This window comes from Pseudophryne corroboree, chromosome 8 (assembly GCF_028390025.1).
Source record: "Pseudophryne corroboree isolate aPseCor3 chromosome 8, aPseCor3.hap2, whole genome shotgun sequence".
Lineage (NCBI taxonomy): Eukaryota > Metazoa > Chordata > Amphibia > Anura > Myobatrachidae > Pseudophryne > Pseudophryne corroboree.
This window is the reverse complement of record NC_086451.1, coordinates 212,669,149-212,689,481: the sequence shown is the minus strand read 5'-3', so window position 1 is coordinate 212,689,481 and position 20,333 is coordinate 212,669,149.

Genomic DNA, 20,333 nt, shown 5'->3' with positions numbered 1-20,333 from the left:
GAGAGAACATACAGAATCCACACATTATGAGTCACTATGCTTGCGAAGACACACAGCGTGCACAGCAATATATGGTAACATACGCATTTACACAGACATGCCACAAAGATATATTCAACACATATTTCATACAGCACATAAATTGAACATATAAAGCTCCAGACATCATAAGGTTTTAAATTATATAATGGAGTTATGTCATGTATGTGTATTATTGGAGCGAAGCAAGATGGACATGTCATGCTTGGTATCAAAGTAACCAGATTAATGTGTAGATTCATTTGATGCCTGTGATTAGGTTGTAGCACATTGCTATGTGTAGATATGATTAAATGTAGGAATATGAAGTCACTTTTACTGGAACAAAAGATATATTCAAAAGAGCATGTGATGGACAGGAAACCAGAGACCAGCAACCTTGAACAAAAGCCCTCACACTGACCAATGACTCATCATGAATGAGAAAGTTCCCTCCCCTAGACCAATAACAAGAGATCTGTATACCCCCAATGGTCTCAGAGATATAGCTGATGCCACATAGAAGAGCTTCCTGTTTGTCCCAGGTGCTGACCAAGATAGGCTTCTGCCAATGCTCTGCTGCTTTGAGCATGGAGGGAGAGCTAAAGATGGAGGAGGGGGAGCGTAGTAAGCATTGAGCAAATATGGTGATGTACTGCTGGCCGTGTCTGTAATGAATTCATTTATAATAACTGCTTCCATTGTAAATTGTAACCATGTTACTATATATATACTGTACATTGTGATATATTGTATACATATCCTTTTAATAACAAATATATACATCAATGAGCTTTGGAACTCAGATAATGTGTGGGTGTAATGTTTTGTGATTATAGCGCACATTCATAGCACATGGTAATAAGATGCGCAGGCATCTACAGTATATATTAGAGATGGCATTTTAAATATTTGTTAGAAAGTAATTTGACTTTAACAGATGGGGGCGCATTCGCGATATCACATTCTTAATGATGCACTGTACAAGCGCCGCTATGGTCTACCAGCTAACGATGGATGCATCGTGATATGCTGCTGATTCACGTGCTGTGTTGTGTTTTTTTGTGTTATCAGTAAGGCGCTGATATGAAATTCAAGGGACAATGTGTTTCTCACAATATTTAAAATGCTACAGCATATTTTTATTGTTGCAAAACAAAGTTCAAATAAGTCATATTGTGTTTGATTCAGATTGAATTGTTTATCTGTTAAGTAAATTTAAAGAACATTTAAAAGTTGGTGCATAGCCATAATATAGCTGTGTTAGCATGCTGAGGCAAATTCGTATATTTTTAAACACAGGCCTAAAGTAACTTTTGGTGCTTGTATAGAGTCTGATTTCTTTGTGACAAAAGAGCCGCATGGTCTGTCCTCCATTTTGGGCTAGCCACATGGCCTGTCCACCATCTTGTTCAAGCCACATGGATATGAAAGGGGGAGGAGCAGTGGCCATTTTAGGAAGGTCACTTTCTAAATAGCTGACTTTCAGTCTGGTTAGAGCAATCAGTTTCCTTTGTTACAGAGAAACAACACATACCTACAAATCCAGCACCATTTATAAGTCACCAATGAATTTATTTAACCCGTGCCATAGTCAATTACAAATAGTTTCAATTGGGCCTAGTGAGAGTTAATGGTGAGATAAATGAATACTTGATGTAAGGGAATTACACACAGATATTTAAAAAAAAGTTTTTTTTCTTCTTTCCCAGGATTTGTTAACCCTCTACTAGGGTAGGATAGGCATTGAAATGTTAATTAACTTGCTCAACTACTTTCTTGTACAAGCAAGGCAAATATCTTTGCTATGCAAATTAGAGGCAGTGAAGGGGTGAGGTGTCTCATAGGAGTGCAGTAAATGGTATATATATAATATTATTATAATTATGTGTATATTTATATCAGTGTATGTTCTGCAAGATAGCTATCCAATCTGAATCATAGCATTTAAATTATAGATTATTGCAGTCATTATAGATCTGTGTGAAATCGGATACATTTGTTTGCTATATATATATGTGATAGTGTGTTAAGGGAGTCATTGTAAAACACAAGTGTGTGTTGTATTAGTGAGTAATAGTAGTTTTTATTGCTCACATTTATCGAGCTAGTGTGGTTTATTAAATTGTGAACGCACGTTTGTACATGTGGCACGGTACGTGAGGACAGTGTACAGAGGCGCACACGTGGCGTAAGGTCGCACATGTGGCGTAGAGATACGCACGGTCGCGTGTTTACACAAGGTTGCGTAGAGTTGCAAGCACAAATTATAACCGCACAATAGCAGTTCAATTTAAGGCGAGATAGAATACATTTAATACTATATCACATAACTATCCGATTTCAAAAGCAGATTAGTGTAAGACTTTGTTTAAACTGTACTGCCCCTGGGTTAAAATGATCAATCAAAGGGAGTGATATTTCTCTGTACAGAAGAACACTGTGTATCTGAGCTGAAAGTAGGAGTGAGTGTATTGAACCTAGAAATCGATATACCGTGGGGACACTGAGTTAGCAGAGGATCAGCGGCGTGTAAGGGTCGCAACCTTACGTATTGACTTAGTGGATTGAGGCATGTACTGTGTGAAAACGTGCGGAGGAGCATGATAGATTATTGACTTGGTGGATTGAGGCACGTACTGTGTGAAAATGTGCGGGTAGAAGGTTTTGTGTTATGCTCCAGCTGAGGAGTGCAGCTTGTGAATTCGACTCCACTGATCGCAGGACGGATAGATAACAAGTGTCTATATGCTGTGCAATTGGACCGGGCGTTTGTGCATGTGATACGTGGTGCAACGTGATACCAGTTTGCATGCTTTTGCATAAATTACGTTATCATACTCGTCGTGTAGAGCATACACAAGCGTGATTTGTGTATAGTAGAAGGAGTTTTTCGCTGACTACGTCGGGAATTCTCCCTGGTGGAAATCCATTGGAAAGGGTGAGCAATAGTTATTGAAGTTTTCTATTTTTCACCCTACAAAAATTCCAGTGGAAAGATACTGAAAAGGAATTTTTCGCTGCCTCTCTCAGGAAAATATTCCAACAGAACCTCCACCGAAAGAAATGACGGTGCTGTAAGGTTTGATTGGAGCCCGAAGTTGGGTACATCGCGATCCACTATTGACAGTGTATCGTAGTACTGGCCAGCATGGGCGAGAGGGGGTGAAGGCGTTCAGAGAACTTTCACCGTCTGCTTGCATTGTGTAGTTTGGTGTTTGGGGTGAGAAGCCCGCAATGGGAGCTAGGTACTCAAGTGAGAGACGTTCAGCAGCCAGGGTTCAGGCTGGAGAGCTACGGCCCAGGGGGTCAGCTTGGTTTATAATGTTTGGGAAGTATGGTCCACACGCGGAGGCTTTTTGCATTGAATGGGTATGTATGACTGCAGGGGATAGGGCATCATTCCCAAGGGTTGGTGAGTTTGATCCTGAGGTATTGCAGGTAGTATGTCTAACCAAAGTTATAAAAGACAAGAACGGAAATATAAGAACTGTTTGAACTTGTAGCAACAATAAACAAGTAGAAAAAAAGAGAAAGCAAGTACACCACCATATGTATATGTGGAAGCAGTTACGGCCAGCATACAAACTATAGAAAATGTGAAAAATATGAAAAATATGAATGTAACCTATATATGTACTAATAAATGTCGAAATTTTATTAAGGAGGAGAAGGCGACCTGACTGGTTTCAGCCATTTCTCATGCACTCAGAGGAGTATTCAACCAGTAAAAGAAGAGCAGTAGCTTGCAGGGGAAGTGGCTGAGACCAGTGGAACTGGTAAGTATGGAGTCATTCGAGTACATATATAGTAAAACCCAAAAATAAAATAAAACTCAAGAAATGGAGAAAATCCTGTCCACACATTAGTATTTGCCAGTAGGAAAGCGGACAGAGATAGGGTAACCCCCGGGTATTTCTTTTAGTTACCATATAAGAAGTATTCATTCCTAGTAATGTTCCAAGTCAAGATGAGCTCGGAAATGTTTGTTGGACCATGTACAGTCCCTTAATACGGGATGAGAAGGATTGAATGAATAGTTCACATGACTTAGAAGCTTGTTGATTTTTCTTTTTTGTCTTTTGCAGTACTAGAAAATTCTTTATCTGGATAAGATCACTGGTAAACACTAATTCGGCAAATGGGAGGAACGGAAGAAGTGCAACATTATCCTTTGACAAAACCTGCTGAAGTTACAATTGGGCCTCTACGATGCTAAACCCTTTCCTTTCCTTCTTTTCCTAGCAGCAGTGGGCCCTGACTAACTTAATTAACAGAGATTTTGTTACATATTGTACTCCCGCTCAGGAAGTACAAAGTATGTTAGATACCCTCAAAGACTAATGTTGCATTCCACTGTTCTAGATTCATGTCCATCACAGGTAGAGGAAATTATTATTATTATTATTATTATTATTATTATTATTATTATTATTGTCATTTTGACACCATAATTGAAGAAGAGTGCATCCAGAGATGTCAGTCTAGCAATAAGGCAGCATTTGACAGAAATCCCTTGAGTGATTACCACTCACTAGTAGGTAAGGTCTTAAACCAAACGGAATATTGGATGTGCTCACAAGTACCACTAAGATTAAATGATGCAGGATTAGTGCCATATTTGTTTTAGAGTTAGCTGAGGTACTTGAATTACACGGAAGGGAGAGGGGGGCCTGTGGACAAGGAGTATAATATAACTAGACCCCCTAGTCTTAAGATCCACCAGTACGATAGATAAAACCTTGGTATGTTTAAATCTCACCAATTTCAGGAAATAAGGAACTCCGAAGGTTTATGTTATCTAGGAAGGACACTACTTATAACCCTTCTTCAATGATGAAACAGACCTAGCATACGTTCCAGAAATGGAAACAATGTTCAGAAAATGATAGGAATATATATATCATGAAAATTTTGTATGTCACTTTCATGATTTGTTTGTGTTTTCTCCCTCTACCCAGCAGAACCTCAATCGAATCCGAACATCAGTGTACAAAGACGTAGGTACATGTATGTGTGAAATGTTCGTTCAAATCAGACATTATAAGCCATAGCACTGTCCCAGTATGCTCTATAGGTTGAATGTTGTCCCACACCCAACCAGTGGTCCCGTGACCGCCGAGTGCATATAGAGGATGTCTCATTCTCCTCCCTGTCTTCCCCAAATATAGTCAATGTCTGATTTGCAAAATGAATACATACATGTGTCTAGGTCACCGATTATTGTTTGAAATATTTTTTTCTTATGTTAAAAATTTATGGCAGTTATTGTTTACTGCCAAAGGGTGGACTGTCGAAGTAAAAAATATTACACAGAGAGAGGTTTTAAATTATATAATGGAGTTATGTCATGTATGTGTATTATTTGAGCGGAGCAAGATGGACATGTCGTGCTTGGTATCAAAGTAACCAGATTAATGTGTAGATTCATTTGATGCCTGTGATTAGGTTGTAGCACATTGCCATGAGTAGATATGATTAAATGTAGGAATATGAAGTCACTTTTACTGGAACAAAAGATATATTCAAAAGAGCATGTGATGGACAGGAAACCAGAGACCAGCAACCTTGAACAAAAGCCCTCACACTGACCAATGACTCATCATGAATGAGAAAGTTCCCTCCCCTAGACCAATAGCAACAGATCTGTATACCCCCAATGGTCTCAGAGATATAGCTGATGCCACATAGAAGAGCTTCCTGTTTGTCCCAGGTGCTGACCGACATGGGCTTCTGCCGATGCTCTACTGCTTTGAGCATGGAGGGAGAGCTAAAGATGGAGGAGGGGGAGCGTAGTAAGCATTGAGCAAATATAGTGATGTATTGCTGTCCGTGTCTGTAAAGAATTAGTTTGTAATAACTGCTTCCTGTGTAAATTGTAACCATGTTACTAGGGAGGCCAATCCCGGGATCGGGATCGGCGGGATCCCGGGATTTGGCCTCAAAAATGCTGGGATTTGAATCCCGGGATTGGAGCTCCAATCCAGGGATTCACGGGATAAGAGTGCTCATGCGCAGTTTTGCCGGACAGCACTGAGCACTATAGCACAGCGCTGCCCGGCTGTCAGCGATGTAGTTACATCAGCTATGGACACACGCACACTGACCGCGCTGGCGGCATTTCAAATGTAGTGCCGGCCGCCAGCCAATCAGAGCTGGCAGACCGGCAGCCAATCAGGGAAGCAGCAGCAGCCTCTGCCCCTGATTGGCTGCCAGACTGCCAGTTCTGATTGGCTGGCGGCCAGCACTATGTTTGAAATGCAGCCAGCACGGTCAGTGTGTGTGTGTCCATGGCTGGTGCCCGCGGCCCGCCTAAGTAGTAAGTGTTATCTTATCGCTACCTACACCCACACTCCCTCACTGCTCCAGACATCCTCCCTCTGCTCACTACACCCACTGGCACCTTCCCTTCCTGTACCTTACATGCTCACTACACACACACTCTCCCACTGCTCCCTACACCCACTCTCCCGCTGCTGCCTACACCCACCCTCCCTTTCTGTTCCTTACATGCTTCCTACTGCCACCCTCCCTTGCTCCCTACATACACCCTGCCTTGCTGCCCTCCACATATACTTTCCCTGCTCCCTACACTGCTCCCTACACTGATCCCTACTGCAATCCTGGTATCCCGGCAATCCCTGGGATTGAGCATTTTTCAATCCCGAATCCCGGGATTGAAAAATGCCCCGGGATTGGCCTCCCTACATGTTAATATATATATATATATATATATGTATATATATATATATATATATACTGTATATTGTGATATATTGTATACATATTCTTTTAATAACAAATATGTACATAAATGAGCTTTGTAACTCAGATAATGTGTGGGTGTATTGTTTTCTCTTATGGGATGTAGTGTTTTGCGATGTATAGTGCAGATTCATAGCACATGGTAATAAGATGCGCAGGTGTCCACGGTATATATTAGAGCTGGCATTTTAAACATTTGTTAGAAAGTAATTTGACTTTAACAGGAGCCACCTCTTCCTGTCCAGTGTTGGGAAGGTCAGGCATTGCAACCGCCGATACACTTGGACTTTCCTTGGGGATTTGTGATACCATCTCAGAACACATAGTTCTTTTCTGTACTCTTTCCAGCTTAACTCTTTAAATTTTTCTAGCAGGAGGATGAGGGCTTCCATCGTCATGTGAAGCTGAACCACTAGCCATGAACATAGGCCAGGGCCTCAGCCGTTCCTTGCCACTCCATGTCGTGAATGGCATATTGGCAAGTTTATATTTCTCCTCAGACAATTTAAATTTCTTTTTTTGGTTCTTTTTACTGAGCTTTGGCTTTTTGGATTTTACATGCCCTCTACTATCACACTAGGCATCGGCCTTGGCAGACGAGGTTGATGGCATTTCATTGTCTATGTCATGATTAGTGGCAGCAGCCTCAGCACTAGGAGGAAGTGGTTCTTCTTGATCTTTCCCTATTTTATCCTCAAAATTTTTGTTCTCCATTATTTTTTGGGAGTTATATAAGACAATATGCGGCACAGGACTGACTGGAATGACTGATGGACAGGACACTACTACTGGTCTGAGGGATCACAACACAACAACAGTGTAAGGGACTTGTGGTTGTTATTATTATACAGTAGCAGTGGACATATAGCAGCAGCGTATACCACTGTGACTACCTCGTCACTGGAATGACTGATGGACAGGTCACTACCACTGGTCTGATGCAGCACAACACCACAACACTGTAAGGGACTTGTGGTTGTTATTATTATTATTATACGGCAGCAGTGGACATATAGCAGCAGCGTATACCACTGTAACTACCTCGTCACTGGAATGACTGATGGACAGGACACTACCACTGGTCTGATGCAGCACAACACAACAACACTGTAAGGGACTTGTGGTTGTTGTTATTATTATTATTACAATACGGCAGCAGTGGACATATAACAGCAGCGTATATCGCCACTGGAATGACTAATGGACAGGACACTACCACTGGTCTGATGCAGCACAACACAACAACACTGTAATGGACTTGTGGTTGTTGCTATAATTATTATACGGCAGCAGAGGACATATAGCAGCAGTGTATGTCGTCACTGGAATGACTGATGGACAGGACACTATCACTGGTCTGATGCAGCACAACACAACACCACTTTATACAGCTACACTGGATATATGGCAACAGAGGACACCAACACTGTGACTGGCTGGACTGATGCAGCACAATACACTGACTACACTGGACTGGACAGCACAACACAGCACCACTTTATACAGCTACACTGGATATATGGCAGCAGAGGACACCAACGCTGTGACTGGCTGGACTGATGCAGCACAATACACTGACTACACTGGACTGGACTGAGCAGCACAACAAGGCACAAGACTCGCCACCCCACGTTCCCGCCCCCACACAGACACTGAACACTGAGGACATGTCCTCTCAATACACTCTCTGAGACTGGAGTGAAAATGGCCGCGACGCGCGGCTCCTTATATGGAATCCAAATCCCACGAGAATCCGACAGCAGGATGATGACGTTTTGCCGAGTTCGGGTTTCCGAGTCAGGTGGGAAAAACCGAGCCTGGCTCGGAACCGAACTCGGAAGGCAAAGTCAGGTAGAGTTCGGTTCTCTGAGAACCGAACCCGCTCATCTCTAATTTCTAATATATACATTGTATTTTTCATATACTGTCTCTCTCTCGCACTCTCTCTCTCTCTCTATAACTGCAGTAATTGCCTGTGCCCTATACTGACGCCGCTGAAGATAGCACCTCCTGGTCATCACAAACTCCACCGCTTACAGCAAAACTTCTCCTTCCCTGTTGCATCACAGCTACTGCCGAACTGCACTGACATCACCCCTCCTCACAGACATCACTGCTGCGCTGCACCCAGTGGTGCAAGTAGAAATCTTTTCTTGGTGGCACTGATAGTAAAAAAAATGCCACGTGTCATGGGGGGGCATGGTCACATGAAACTAGGGGAGTGTCTACATGACAATAAGGGCATGGCCACATTATGCCACACACTGTAATGCCCCTTACACATTATGCCAAACACCATAATGCCTATTAAACATTATGCCACACACTGTAATGCTTATTACACATTATGCCACACACCGTAATGCCTATTACAGATTATGCCCAGGGCCGGCAACAGAAATATTGGGACCCAGTACACTGATATCTCTAGGTGCCCCCCTTGTCATTCTTTACCCTTTACCCTTGACCCCCAACCTTAGTGGTAAGCACACCCCACCAACACACACAGCGGCCATCCTACACAACTCCCTTCTTGCAAACTCAAAGCAGTGGCTGACATTACCTCCCCCTTCAGTAGAGAGCAGTGGCTGGCACTGAGTCACAATCACAAGACACTCCCCCAGCACACAACAGGCAGCACCCGGCATCCCAGTCCATCCTCCCTCCAGTAAATAGCAGTGGCCAAAGAGACACCCCCCGTCATTATAGCTGCAGCATTTGACAACCCCCTCACCCACTCCACATACAGCAGCCGGCATCTGACACCCCCTCTACCGCTCCACACACAGCAACCGGCATCCAAAACCCCCCTGCATACACAGCAACTACCATCTGATACTTCCCCCCCCCCCAGCTTCACACACAGCAGCCGGTATCCGACACCCCTATACACACAGCTGTCGACACCCCTCCCCAGCTCTACACACAGCAACTAGCATCCGACACCCACCTTCACACACAGCAGCTGGCATCCGACATTTCCCTCCCCACACACAGCAGCCGGCATCTGACATTCCCCTCCCCACACACAGCAGCCGCATCTGACATTCCCCTCCCCACACACAGCAGCCGGCATCTGACATTCCCCTCTCCACACACAGCAGCCGCATCTGACATTCCCCTCCCCACACACAGCAGCCGCATCTGACATTCCCCTCCCCACACACAGCAGCCAGCATCTGACATTCCCCTCCCCACACACAGGGCCAGATTAACAATGGGGCGGATGGAGCTACAGCTCCAGGCCCCAGATAAAAATAGGCCCATCACCATGACAACATGATTATGATTACCTACCCAGCTGGTCACATGGTTGCCATAAATGATAAGAATTAACATTATATTTTTAACTCCTCAGAAAGTGATGCTGTTTTTCTACTTTTACGGATTTTGGGAGACATTGGGGCTTATAGTATAGGGGGTGTACACACCCATATGTCACTGGCCACACCAACACAACATTAGCCACATCTCCTCAACTTCTCATAATAGGTCCTTGATCATTTTCAGCCCCAAGCCCATGTGGGACTTAATTAGGCCCTGCCCACACACAGCAGCTGGCATCTGACATTCCCCTCCCCACACAACAGTCGGCATCTGACCTCCCCCCCACACACACACAACAGTCGGCATCTGACAACCCCCCTCCTCACACACAGCGGTCAGCATCTTACACCCCCCTCCCCACACACAGCAGTCTAAAATGCTAAAGATACCTGCCATCTAAATAATTGTAGCTATGGTGTATCTGATAGCTGCACTTCTTATTATACAAATAAGTATACATAAAAATACACACTCATAACCCTTAATTTTAATGACTACACCTTTCGGGTGTGAAACACTTTACCAGTGTTCAGGATGCCGGCTATCAGAAGCAGCATCCTGATGGAGAAATCCTGACCGATTGCACCCTAACCCTCCCTTCTCGCAGCCTAAACCTAAATCTCCCTCCCACAGCATAACCCTAGCCCTCCCCAGTGGTACCTAAACTCCCCTCTCCGCAGCATAAAACTAACCCTCCCCCATGCAGTCTAACTCTAACCCTTCCAGGGATGCCTAAACCTAACCCCTCCTCCTCGAAGCCTAACCCTAACCCTCACATCCCAGAAGCCTAGCCCTAACTGTGCACAGGTGTGCCTAAACCCCTTGTCTCTCACTGCAGCATAGTCAGGGATGGATTAAGCCTTGGGCGTGCCCGGGGTACGTAGGACAGGGAGGCCCATGTGGAAGGAGGGGTGTATTTAGAGGAGGGGTGTATTTTAGATTGTGAATACCTCCCAACATGACCCATTCCAGGAGGGTTAAATTGCTCTCTACCTGGACTTCCCTCTTAATATGTAATTGGTGTCACCTGTGTTGAACTATTTAATTGATAAGAAAGGTGTTTCAATGAAGGTGATTGCAATTATAACTTAAGATGGAAGTCCAGGTAGAGAGCATTTGTCCCTCCTGGAATGAGTCATGTTGGAAGGTATAGATTGTGTATATTAAATTTAAACCAATGGTGTATTTTACATTTAAACGAATAGTTTAATAATGCCTGGGTACTGTTTATAGCTCCACCTAATTGAGAGACAACTATTTTATAAAATTTATTGTAGTGTTACAAAGACAACGTAACCTTAAAATACACATAGAAAAATAAAATCTATTATTTATCTTATCACATGCAAGAATAGCAGCAGCCTCTGTACTGTGTGTCTCTCACTCTAGACCCTCAATAGATAACAGGTTACACAGGACCCAGACACCCAGGTGGGGAGGAGGAGAAGCTGGGATCCCTGTGTCACTTACAGCTCTCTCCACCCTCCTAACTCTCCTCTGTCAGAAAGCTCCATAGATAGCTCATGAAACCTGATACTCCTGTGTCTCTGCCTGCACTGTATACTATGATACTGTCCTGCTCACATTCTGGCTGCTTGGTTCTTCTGCTGCATAAGAGAGAAAGCTAGTGATTAGAGATAAGCCGGTTCGGTTCTCAGAGAACCGAACCATACCATACCAAACGTCACCATTCGAGTCCGGATCCGAGTTAGGCTCGGGTTTTCCCACCTGACTCGGAAACAAGAATGAGGCAAAATGTCATCATCCCGCTGTCGGATTTTCACGGGTTTTGGATTCCATATAAGGAGCCGCGTGTCGCCGCCATTTTCACTCCGGCATTGGAGAGTGTAGATAGAGGATGTGTCTCTGTTCTCTCAGTGTCCGTGTCTTGTGCTGTATTTGTCCAGTCACAGTGGTTGCGTCCTCTTTCTGCCATATGTCCATTGCTGCTGTGTTGTGCTGCATAAGTTTAGTGTTTGTGTATTGTGCTGCATCAGTCCGGTGGTAGTGTCCTGTGCATCAGCCATCAGTCATTCCAGTGACCAGACAGTCACAGTGGTTGTGTCCTCTTGCTGCCATATGAACATTGCTGCTGTGTTGTGCTGCATCAGTTCAGTGGTGGTGTATTGTGCTGCATCAGTCCGGTGGTAGTGTCCTGTGCATCAGCCATCAGTCATTCCAGTGACCAGACAGTCACAGTGGTTGTGTCCTCTTGCTGCCATATGTACATTGCTGCTGTGTTGTGCTGCATCAGTTCAGTGGTGGTGTATTGTGCTGCATCAGTCCAGTGGTAGTGTCCTGTGCATCAGCAGTAGCGGATCTTGCCACGGGCAAGCAGGACTTTTGCCCGGGGCGCCGCCTTCCGGAGGGCGCCAGTGCCATCTGGAGGGCGCCGCACCATGGCAAGATCCGCTACTGCTGTGCCCTCCGATGCCCGCTGTGTCCCCCGGCTGTGTCCCCCTGTGAAGGGAACTAGACGCTAAAAAGACCCAAAAAAGAAATTTAAATCGTCTGAGGTGAAACGTAAACTTGGCAATATGCCATTTACGGCACGGAGTGGCAAGGAACGGCTTAGGGCCCTGGCCTATGTTCATGACTAGTGGTTCAGCTTCACATGACGATGAAAGCTCTCAACCTCCATTTTGCCATTTAATTCCAGTGATTTGGACGTGTAATTCCAGTGATTTTGCAGTATAATTCCAGTGATTTTGCCATTTAATTCCAGTGATTTGGACATATAATTCCAGTGATTTTGCAGTATAATTCCAGTGGTTTGGAAATATAATTCCAGTGATTTTGCCATTTAATTCCAGTGATTTGGATGTATAATTCCAGTGATTTTGCCATTTAATTCCAGTGATTTGGATGTATAATTCCAGTGATTTGGATGTATAATTCCAGTGATTTTGCCATTTCATTCCAGTGATTTGGACGTATAATTCCAGTGATTTTGCCATTTAATTCAAGTAATTTGGACGTATAATTCCAGTGATTTTGCCATTTAATTCCACTGATTTGGTCGTATAATTCCAGTGATTTTGCCATTTAATTCCAGTGATTTGAACATATAATTCCAGTGATTGTGCCATTTAATTCCAGTGATTTGGACGTATAATTCCAGGGATTTGTACGTATTTTTCCAGTGATTTTGCCATTTACTTCCAGTGATTTGGATGTATAATTCCAGTGATTTGGACGTATAATTCCAGTTGGAATTGTATGTGTCGCTTGGCTTAGTCATACTTAGTCACTTGTTTGACATCTTTGCATGAGGTGCTGTTTGGGGCATAGTTTTTGAAAAGTGCCATCCTGTCTGAAACTTCACGTATGAGTCCAGGGGTACTGCTGTATTAGTCCTGGAGAACTGCCGTATAAGCAGTGGTGCAAATAGAAATATTTTCTTAGTGGTACTGAGTGCCGAAAAATGGTCGTGGTCATGTGTTGTGAGGGGGAGTAGCCACATGCTGCTAGTGGGAGTGGCTACATGACACTAGTGGCATGGTCACATGACAGCCCCCTTTTTTTTGGGAATCTGGAGGCAAGGCTAAAAATATATAGTAATGCCTCCAGAATAATAGAAATATATAGTGATACCTCCACCAGTATAATAGAAATATATAGTAATGCCCCAATTTAATAACAATATCTACTAATGCCTCCATTATAAAAGGAAATACAGCCACTGTCGCACTCCCAGTAACCCTGACAAAGTGGGAGGAGCCGTCATGCTGCCAAGCACCATGGTCTTGTTGCTTTGTGGCACATTATAATTGTGGTAATGGCAAAGTGTGTGGCAGGTGGTACTGCGTACCTGCTGCCAAATTCTTAAGGGTACTCCGTACCCGAGCATACCTGCATACTTGCACCGCTGCGTATAAGTCCACCAATTGCAGAATTTTTAAAAAATTACAGGGGCATGCTGGAGATGCTGTCAGTGGACCGAACAACTACGGCCCACTCTCGACATTCAGCCACTGTGTGACACTACTAGATGGGCCAGGTGGTTGTGTCGCTTAGCTTAGTCATACAGCAACCTTGGTGCACCTTTTTTTCTTCTTTGCATCATGTGCTATTTGGGTCCTTTTTTTTATATCTGCCCTCCTGTCTGCCACTGCAGTGCCACTCCAAGATGGGCCAATTGTTTGTGTCACTCGGCTTAGTCATACAGCTACCTCATTGCATCTCTTCTACATCTTTGCATGAGTTGCTGTTTGGGGCCTTTTTTTATATCTGCCCTCCTGTGTGCCACTGCAGTACCACTCCTAGATGGGCCAATTGTTTGTGTCACTTGGCTTAGTCATACAGCTACCTCATTGCACCTCTTCTACATCTTTGCATGAGGTGCTGTTTGGGGCCTAGTTTTTAAAAGTGTCATCCTGTCTGACACTGCAATGCCACTCCTAGATGGGCCAGGTGTTTGTACTGCACACTTGTGTCACTTATGTCAAAGTCAGAAAAATGTCTCTATGCACGTTGCCATATTTGCACCGCACACTGGTCCGTGCTGCGCATGCGTACGCTCTCCCGTGAAGGCGCATACCCGCAATAGCGTGCACTCGCAGGCGCGGTATGCGTATTTACGGTAGAGTTTATGTAGTCGTAGCGTGCGACTCATTCGTTACATATTTTCACAATTAATGTAGTTTATAGATCATGGTCCCTTTGATAGTTTCTGAAAGTTTGGTTAATATAGAAGGTCCCTGAGCTAAGGAATCCCTCTTTGTATCGTACGAAGGGTCTAACAGGAATCATGCAGCAGTGTTTGGTACCCATCGGAAGAGTATTTAATTAGCAATATTCCGGTGTTGGTTTGGAGCGTATTAATCGCTCGTGCGAATAGTTATGGACATAAGAAGTTTATGTCCATTTCTACTATTTACTCATACTCAGGTATGCGGCGGGAAACCTAGTTCCCCACCCACCTGAGCTGTTTGAAATCGTCACAGCCCACCTGTATGAATCAACCTATGACCTTTTGTTGTGATACAGGGTCGAATTCCTTCATCCAATAGACAATGGGATTGTAGGGACTATGAGATTGCATTGTGTGTGGGGCATAAATAGGCAGGCCGACCACATCCAGCTCTCACTCTTCAACGGTTCTCATTGCTGAAAATCGGGTGCTGGATGTCCAGGCGCATGCGATCGTTTACCCTTGTGCGTAAGTTTCTCTCCGTTATCATTGTCTTTCTGTGAGCCAATTTCTCTCATCTCTCTCCGTCTCTCTCTCTCTCTTTCCCTTCTCTTTCTCTCGTATCTCCCCTAGACTAGTATTGTATTGTATTAGATAGTATTGTATTTTGGTTAGGAAGTCTTTGTTATATTGTAGTGTATCATTTGTACTGTTATCCCCTTTTTACAAGTATACTAGATATAATACAGTTAATAGGCTTTGGACCCTAAACCAGTATCTGTGTATTTCCTATAGTGTTAAGTGTTCACTTGAGCGTCGGTGACGCTCAAGCAGCTTTGTAGTTAGTCAGGTTACACAAGGTTGCACTTACACCCTGTATTCACATTAAGGTATTCCGTGTATTTCATTGGTATAAGGTTTAGACATAAAGGTATAGCGTTGTGAGCGTCTGCGCCGCTGGTGATCTCCTCGTGGTCTCGAGCGTCCGCTACGCCATAGCGAATCATTACTCTAGTCATAGCCAATAACGTGTCCTGTGATCACTGGGCCGTGAGCGAACGTGACGCTTGAGCGTCTCGCCTACGGCTGAGCGATCGTTACGCAACTAGCGTACCATTACGGTACTTCTTAAGTAAACAGCGTACAGTGTTCTTAGCTTCATAAAGGGTTGTTTATACGACAAGGGAATTTAGCATTGTCAATTGGGGACTCGTCCTATCCTTCTCATATCTGCACTAGGTAGATCAGCAGACATTATCCCCCCAGCAAAGGGTGGGAGGTTGTCTCGCAGTGCTGACGGGATAAGCGTCTGCTTCGCTTAGATAAAGAGTGCTGAAGGAATCCGGGAACCGGAAGTAAGAACAAAACGCTTGTGTCTTTTAAAACTGTTTTATTTCTCTTCTGTCGTGCGTATACACGCACGCATACATTTATCTGCATTTCTTTTTCAAATTTCGTATATCACTATTCCTGTTTGCCAAGTTTTATAGTTGATTAGAAAGTGCAAAAAGAGATTTGCTGTTATTTCATAGTAGAGGTAATAGTTAAAGTATAGACCAACACACGGCTTGTCTGGGAGATAAGACAGTCAGTGTGGTGTGCGGTAGATGATCAGGGATCACCTACATTGATAAAGGTAGAAATTGTGTTACGGTGGATCTTTGTTTTGCGTACACGTGTCCCTAACAAAAGACTTGCGTACGCAATCCAAACGGCAGACGCACGCAGCGTACATTACGCAACGTAGCGTCTGGTTACGCCCACGTAGCTCAAGTCACGAAAAGTTGAATTAGCGCAAAGGCGATAAGTAACGCACAGCGGTAAATAACGCGACGCGGTAAATAACGCAAATCTATTTTTGGAAAATCTGAAATTTAGTTTAACAGATCCTGCTCCTAATTAGTAACACTGTTGGACTGAAGACAATTTCTGCGCAGAAATAGATATAGAAACAAAAGTGTACATGTGTTGAGTGAGTGTGGTTTTGTATACAAAAGTTTATATAACTTTAAGGTGGAACCAAAAGGAAAGTCGGGTACTCGTCAAGGGACACACGTGTAAGTGACATATACGGTGGCTAGGGAGGCATCCCTGGTTAAATAATATTTGAGCATTAGAGTATAGCGGACCATAAGGTAACAGACCAGGAGGTCATTAACAGAAGGTAACAAGACCAGGAGGTCGTAAGGTACTAAGAGGTCCGCTATAAAAGTCCAGTGGCACAACGCCTGGGGTGTTGGTGCAGAACCCATATAGGCCATAAGCTCTTGCTGAAGGAATCGCGGCCGGAAACATCGATTCCATTGATCTTTCAGTACATGACAAGTAGTGCTTGTGTACTGAACGATTGGACCACACGTAATTGTGTGCAGTAGTTAGTAATCTGACCTAATACCATTAGAGTAAAGTGGTCACAAACGCTATCTGTACATTCTGATGTGATTTGTGTAATTTTTTATTTTTGGAAGGGAAGTTCGCTGGTCACTCAGGAACTATCTAACAACCCCACCTTTACTGGAAAGAGTAAGTGTCCTGCGGGTAACCCTCATATGTTCCAGTAAACTGAAGGTTCCATAGGGGCCCTGTATCGAGTACGCCAGCACCATATCGGTGTGATCAGGTCGTATTGGTCGAGGTGGGCGAGTGAGTGGGGTACTCGGTAAACCGCCACCGCCGGCCTACTGTGGAGTAATTTGGTTGTCTGTAAAGGCTTGCTGAAAACCTTGATACAGAAATCCAAGGAGGACTAAGCAACACCTGCAGACTATGGGGGCCAGTTGCTCAGGTAGGGGGCGATCAACCCTGGTTCAGGTTGATTCTGTGAACCGACCAGTTGGGTCGGCACGATATGTAATGTGTGAAAAATACGGAAGTCACACAGAATCTTTATGTGATGAATGGGAGAGAATGACTGTACAAGACAGGGACAAATTCCCAAGAATAGGTAGCTTCAGTCCAGACGTGTTACAAAATTTAAGGAGGAGGATATGTCTCGTAAAATCATCAAAGAGACGAATTCAGCATCATGATTACTTACAGTTATGGCACCAGGAAGGTGAGATACAGAGAGGTTTGGCTCTGGCGGCGGGATCTGGGGCAGTCAGGAAGCTGATAGCCACAGCTCCACCTCCACCATACATTGCAGGAGAGAAGTTGATTACGGAGAGAAACGCACTGGGTTGTAAAACACAAACTCTTAGTAACCCTGTAAATGTTAATGATGTTAACCAAATAACTCATGCAAGTATTAACCCGTGCAAGATGTACCCTGTTTTGAACCTTCCTCAGGAGTGTGATCAAGAAGAAGATTCGGCAACAATTTCAGCGCTCTCTCTAGCGGCCACCATATCAGAAACCACAGTAGGAACTGCACCACCCACGAGATTAGTTAAGGCCCCTAGCGGAGGGATAGGTGAGGTCGTGTCAACGGGTAAGTACGGCACCATGCACTACACTGAAACAATTGTACCACAAGTTGTAGAATCTACGCAGAATGAGGCTGTTAGAATTGCTCCTGTAAAGGTGATAGTAGTTCCCAATGGGAAAACAGATGCATCAGGAGCCACACCCGTCAGGAACATTGCCATGTATTGCCCGTTCACTAGAATGGAATTGAGGACCATAGTGTCTGAATTCCCAGACCCCAGAAAAGATTTAGTGGCAAGCCAAAAATACATCAGGGATCTAGGAAACACTTTAGAGCCCAATAATAAGGATTGGCAGATAGTGCTAAGAGCTTGCTTACCTTCCAATGTCGACTCAGTTAAATTCTTGGCTGATTGTGGACTAGATAAAGATGTACCGCTTACAGATGTGTACGACCAGGATAATGTAAAAAGGATAAATTTACAGCTAAAGGAGTATTTCCCAGCCGTTGTTAAATGGAATAAAATATTTTCCATTAAGCAAAAGGAGCCTGAAACGGCAGCAGAATATTTCCACCGGGCACTATCAGAAATGGCAAAATACACTGGTATAGAAGACATTAAGACCAACCCAAACCATCGAGAAGTAGCAGTATCTGTACTGATGGATGGTTTGAAAGAAACATTAAAAGCTAGGGTACAGACCACACAACCATGTTGGCGAGGTCTGTCAGTGTCCACCTTGAGAGAGGCTGCTGTTGATCACGACAAAAACATCACTAGACACAGGGAGTCGCAAAGTGATAAGTTGATGTCCGTAAGTACACAGGCGCTGACCACAAGGCAGCCTGCGTATGTACCACCGAATCCTGTGGGTAAGGCAAGTGTAATAACATGTTTTTCTTGTAACAGACCGGGACACTTTGCACGAGAATGTAGAACAAAGAATGTACAAAGATCTTTTCAACCCCCTAGACAACAACACAACACACGACATTGGGAGCAGGGTCCACAGAGGCGGAGTTTTGAGCCACATACAGGGGAAACAAAAAGATATCCCCCGAACAGAGACTGGCAGGCCTCTGGTAGTTCCCAGCTAACTCCCCCACAAGTAGTTGCTGCCAATGGGATTCAGGGAGGTCAGCATACCCAATAGGGGTGTGGCCACACCTGTAATCTGCAGCCAGTTAAATTGATTGCCAGTCTTGGAAGCGAACCAGAGATTGCAATCAATGTAGCTGGTAAAACTTTAAACTTTCTTGTAGACACAGGGGCGGCCAAGTCAGTGATAAATTCGACAGTGGGCATGAGAACCACTGGTAGGACAATTCCAGCCATGGGAGTAACAGGAGTAGTCCAGCACTACCCTGTTAGCAAACCAGCCGAGATTACAATAGGGCCTTTGCATACCAAGCATTCCTTTTTGCTGGCTGCATCGGCACCAACTAATCTCCTGGGGAGAGACCTACTATGTAAAATGGGTTGCGTCATTTATTGTACTCCTGAAGGTGTATTCTTGGACATTCCTGAGAGTCACGCTCAGGAGGTACGAGACATGTTAGACTCCCCATCAAAATTAATGTCACATTCCATTATGACAAATAGGAACCCATCCCAAGTAGAAGAGATGACATCTCAGATACCAGAGTCACTTTGGACAAAAGATGGACAGGACACTGGATTAATGGCAAACGTAGCTCCAGTAGTTGTACAAGTAAAAGATGGTAGGATAGCTCCAAAAATCCCACAGTATCCTCTGAAGCCAGAGGTGGAGTTAGGAGTTTTCCCAGTAATAGAACGCTTGCTGCAACAGGGCATTCTGGTAAGAACGTCCAGCACAGCCAATAGTCCCATCTTCCCTGTTAAAAAGAGTGGGGGGAGGGGTTACAGGCTAGTGCAGGATCTAAGGGGGATTAACAAAATAGTTGAGAGTCAGTTCCCCGTAGTGCCAAATCCAGCTGTCATCCTAATGCAAATTCCTCCCACTGCCAAATTTTTCACTGTTATTGACCTCTGCTCCGCTTTCTTTTCGGTACCTCTGCACCCTGACAGCCAATATTTGTTTGCATTCACATACAGAGGAGTCCAATACACGTGGACTCGGTTACCCCAAGGTTTCATAGATAGTCCAAGTATATTTTCTCAGGCTTTGCATGATTGTTTACAGTCTTTCCAACCAGACAGTGGATCAGTATTGATACAGTATGTGGACGATTTATTACTGT